We start from the raw sequence: 5,616 nt of genomic DNA on the forward strand, positions 1-5,616 counted from the left end.
GTACTTTCAAGCAAACTCGTTCTTGGACATTTTTCCCTAGGATAAAATCGCCAGACAAACTTTTTGCGTCCTAATAAACAAGTGACAAACACACTCTAATTGACTTATGGAAATCTAACTTCATGCGAACACAAAAGAGATGATACCAAGTAAGAAAAAGTGTCAATGGAGTCGATGGTCGAGCACAGTTTCGAAGGGCTAGTCCGTCTAAGTTTAAGTTTCACGAGTCCATATTTTTCTTAATACTCATTCCAATGATTTTCCTAAGTATATTTCCAACCATCACTCTGCAATGGTTAATGGGAGTGCCGATCATATTGGTTGAATATTGTTAAATTATACTTTTTCGTGTTGCTAATAGGCAAAAATCAGGAACCGAATTTACGAAATAATAAATATGCAGAGAAGTTTGATTAAATCAGTGTGCTAACACAAGTTTTAATTAACTAGTATTTGCCACGCGAAGCCAGAATTACCAAAAGTGTATTATTAATGGAATATAATATATATGTATTAATTATTATTTGAAACCTAAAATATTGAAAAACTCATTTGCTCGCTGCCGAATCAGTTTTATTTTTTTATTCTTTATTTAAATTCGTGTATCGCGTGTATCTGTAGCGTATGTTGTATGCTTTTATGAGTGTAATGCCATACTTGTTGTAACGGGGCTATCGTGCACAAGGTTAACTCCTTTCCTTTTCATTCAGACTGTCCAAAGCCACACAGGCAGCAACGTTGGCTAATGCTTGTAACGCTGGCTCAGCCAAAGTAGCCGAAAGCCAATCTATCAGTCGGCTAATCGACCAGCCAACAGAGAGTAAATTACCTATAAGATTACGAATTACATACATATGCGTGTGTGTGTGTACATATGCAACTAGTCGTATGGAAGTCGGCAAGTATTTTTATCGCTGTCAGTCAGCGTTTGGTGAGATTAGCGGGCGCACACCGAAGCAGTCGGAAGAGTGTTTCGCGGTTTTCATTATTGCGCGAGGGAGTGCATGGAGGAAGTTTGTACTAAAAATTCATGACGAATTCATAAAATGTTAGAAGAGGTTGTTGCTATTACACAAACTCTCAAGAATTCAGAAAAATGTATTTTATGGCTACATTTCTGAAGTGAGAAAAACATTTTTTTTAAATATACATATTTGTTTTTTCTGACTTTTTTAACTAAAAATAAACACTTATATTACTACTTTTGTCTTTTCTTATTTTTTTTTTTTTGAAATAAGGTAAAATATTTTTTTTTAATAAATTTGGAAAAAGAAAAAAATTTTAAAAACATGTACATTTTTATATTTTATAGTTAGTACGATAGATTATTGAAATTGGTTAAGCAGAATTAACCTTAAAAAGTCATTTGAAGTTATATCTCCAGAAATAATTGATATTTTGACAAAAAGTAATATTTTTGCAAATTTTTTGGACTTTTTCTGTACTTTCGTAATGTTAATAAATAAATAATAGAACAATATGAATTGCCTTGTTTTACGAAATTTAATAAATTAACTGAAATTCATGTCTCTACACTAGTACACTTACTCAAATACAACAAAAGTTCAGTCCAATCAACATTATTAAGCAATTTACTTTATACCCGTATTCCAGCTAACATTTTGACCTCCCTTCGTAAATGTACTTTTTATTATGACAATTAAGTTAGCGCTGTCTGAATGTTCTATAAAACTACTTCACCTCCTTTTTGAATTAATTAAGACTTTGCTTGCTTAGCAAAGTGATAAAAGAATTTTCAACAAAATTGCATTAAAAAAGAAGATGAATGAAGTGGTTTAGAGAGAACTTGTTCCAAACAAATCATAAAATAATTAATATGCATTGAAGAGGTTGAAAATGTTATGTTAAAATCCGTTCATCAATTTCCAAAAGATCTGGCTGGCATATATAATAAACATAAGATAAAAATTGAAAAAAAAATAATTAAATATTAAAACTTGATAAAGAAAGAAATGTTGGAAAAAGATTATCTGAATGACAAATTTCAGGAGAATATGAAAGTGCTTAATTAATGCATAAACATGTTTCGATAATTAACTTAAAAAATGCAAGAATAAATTTAACTGTACATTTATGTATCAGCTTTAGACACTTTTTATACAATAAAAAAAACGGTTAATGCATTTTATAGCGTAGAGACATAACCGGAACGAAGTCAAATCAAGCCGCAATTTCGTAATTTATTAAGTTTTAATTTTTATTATTCACCTATTAACAGCTTCATGTGGAATGGCTTCACAACAAAAAAGTAATAAAAAATATAAAAAATTGAAATTGAAACTTGTTCTCATATTTTATTTCAAAAATATATTCGTACCAATATTTACTTGTTTTATTGGAGATTGGCGCAAATCAAGCTAAAATGTTTGGCAACAAGTTTTTTAAAAAAATTTCACTATAGACGCCTGCAACTCTGCTCAGAAAGTAAACAGGCCTTTTCACTTGAAGTGTGTGTGGATTATTCAGTCTAAATTGCAGCTTAATGCGAGGCCTGCTAAAGTTGAGCTCACGAAAGGGTGGAGCTGCAGCAACAGTACCCCAAAACTGCAGATTACTTAATTATCAGCGATTGAACCTAATTAATTAGCAGCGGTAAGCGTCTATTGCAGCAGACAGCACGAGGAAACGGTTAAAAGAAAAGACAACGGCGGCAACCATTTACCCTGGCACACCATGATTCAATCGCGCACCACCATTACAGCTGGTGTGATAAGTCACGCCACCAATTTCTCCCCTCGCAGCGCCTTACCGTTGAATATAATTTAGGTTGGGATGTATTTTAGAAAACAATTCGATGCGCCCATTGCGGGCGATGAGCATTTGATAAATGCACAAATTCGGACAGGCGGGCGTATACGCAATAGCTTTTGTTTTTGTAATTGTAATTGTTATTTTATTGCCAACTGCTTTGTGCGTGCACACAGCAACAAACCAACAAACAAAAAACAGAAGGATAAACAGAGCCACAAACAACTGCAAAGCAAAGCTTTAGCAACCTTTCAACACAGCGCTGGCGCATAGAAAATACAAAAGCAACAACATCAAGTGCGCAAATGTACAGCTGAAATTAAATGCGATGCGAAACGCCCAAGACAATACACATGAATTTGCATTCTCTTCACGCTTACCACTTATATAAAGTTTAAGAAATGCGCGCTCCCCAGCGCTGGGCTGCTGAGTTGCAAGAAAATGGTTAATAATATTAAAAACACATTAACTCTCCATCGCTGGATTTTGCACGGCTTACAACTGAAAACTTACAATGCAGTAAATCGAGTGCATGTGCACTTAAGCGCTTTGTTGTTGTTGTCGTCTAGTTGAGTAGTGGCGCGATTACTCTCATGCTCAAGAGGGAAAACGAGATGTGCATTCGCCTATGCTCACGGCTGCACTGTGGGGTTACAAGAAGGAAATTTAATAAATTTAGAACTTTGAAAAAATATATATATTATACCACTTTTTAAAATATTACATGTTTTTTATAAATATTTACGGGGTAACATTCCTACCTATCAAATTAAATTTCGATATCGAAATATCATCGAAAATATTGGTTCATAAAAGTTGTTAAAAGGCTACTGTTTCTGCTTCAGGAAGGTAATTTCAATATAATTTGACGGATTAAAAATCTGATAAGGCTTTTTTGCATAATTAGAAAATTGGAAAATATTTCAAATCGGTATATTCTCCGCACTCATTTGCCCATTGATTTCGCTTCAGTTACGTTTAATTTTGTTGTGTTCTGTTTCATGGACCTTTAGCGTAGAAAATCTTGCTTATCATATTATTATTTGCGCCAACTGAAATTTAGTTCCAAACGAACTTGTTACTTCCGTGATTTTGTTAGGAAATATTTATTGTGTGCATTATGTTAGCAGCAGAAAAGGTCCGCTTTAATTTCAGTTACGTAGCACCGATTGTCAAAGGAATTGAATTGACAGCTTCCAGCGAGGGTCAGGAGAGTAAACAAAATTCAAGACTTCGCCTATAGAATTTTTCATTAAAATTTTTCAAACTAGAGAGGATCATAAGGTTCGGCCAACAGCTCGAGAAGCTACTTCAGGCATTCATAGTCTGGAGTATTTCAACTTAAGAGTCATAACTAGTGTGAAATGAAAAGAAAAATCTAGACTTTTTAATTTTATTTAAAAAAAAAATTACGAACTATAATCTTAAATTGATATCTAATACAGTTTTTGAGTTCTAGCCTTCCAAGGTTTAGCTGCTCAGTTAAATCAGAACAATTACTTTTGTTTTCCTCAAAACTCCATTCCCTAAATTTGCTTGGCTTACTAAGCGAAGACAAGTGAGCTGATGTAGTTTTTGACATAGTTTGTACAAAGCCTTCCATGCAATGACCTACTAGTTGAGGTTTGATAAAAACTTGGATTTTGGTATGCCAAAAACGAGTCAAATTTGAAGCAAAAGTCAATTAATAGAGATAAAAACACTACCAATTTGCTGGTGTCTGGTTTTGAATTTTTTTTTGTATGGACAATCTCTTCTAGAGAGATTTTGGTTTAGGTTTCATCCAAGGATTCACTGCGGCAGGAGCCTTTTTATACTCGGCGATCACGTTTAAATAAAATCACGTTAGTCCAAAAACATTTAATGGTTTAATGGGGAAATATTTAAACTACTGTGTTTCATCGAGATACTGTTTATATGACATAATCTTTACCATAAATATACTTTGAAAAAAAAAATTGATATAATAGTTGTTTTTGAGTTCCTAAAAATCGGTGTTATTTTAAGTTATCACACTAGCTGTGCCCCTTAAGATTTGTAAGATCAAATAATAAAATAATAACGAATTAATATTTTTAATCAACCGAGAACAAGCTTAACGAATAGTGGTGAAAATGCATAATTTATATTTATTCTTTAATAAAGTCATTTCATTATTCATATCGACAACAGCAAGTTGTCTCATAAAACCAGCTCCCCGCTTCATACAGAGGGCTCCATGTAGTCTCTGCCTGTAAGAATTTCGCCTCTGCCTCCTAGTAAGCAAGTATAATTTTTACTCAAGAATGGCGATCTCTTTCGAACAGACATTTCTAAGCTTAATTGCTAAAATACAAGTTATAGCGTTTGCTGTTGTTGTTGTTTGTTTGTTTTTGTTGTGCGACATCCAGTTATGTCGGCATGTAGTTCAGTGAATTGCTAATTAGCGACAATGCGAAACAGTGAGCGCATTCAAACGCGTTTGAAACTAAATATACTGTAAATTTTTTAAGTCAACTTATGCATTATTTTCGTTTTCGGCTCGATCGTGCGCTCAAGCGCCAATACCCTCAGTTCGGGGCCCGATTCGAACGCGTTCGCTGCAACAGCAACAGCAACAACGTCAACCACACTGCAATTGAAGAGTAAATTCCAGCCATGTTGTTGTTGTTGCGCCGCTCTTTGCCGCCAGTTGCCTTGAGTTGTTGTTGCTTCGTGTCTGTTGCCTTGTCGTCTGCGCCACCTGGTGTTGTTGTGTGTGCAGGGCGCTCTGCAAGCGCGCTGGTATGACGATGGCTGGTTTGTTGGCCTCATTGTCAACATTTTGCCACCTTTGGCGCGGTGTTGATGTTACTCAGTGAACGTGTT

The sequence above is a fragment of the Bactrocera latifrons genome, unplaced genomic scaffold (genome assembly GCF_001853355.1).
Source record: "Bactrocera latifrons isolate USDA-ARS-PBARC rearing strain unplaced genomic scaffold, ASM185335v1 scaffold_35, whole genome shotgun sequence".
NCBI classification, from domain to species: Eukaryota; Metazoa; Arthropoda; class Insecta; order Diptera; family Tephritidae; genus Bactrocera; species Bactrocera latifrons.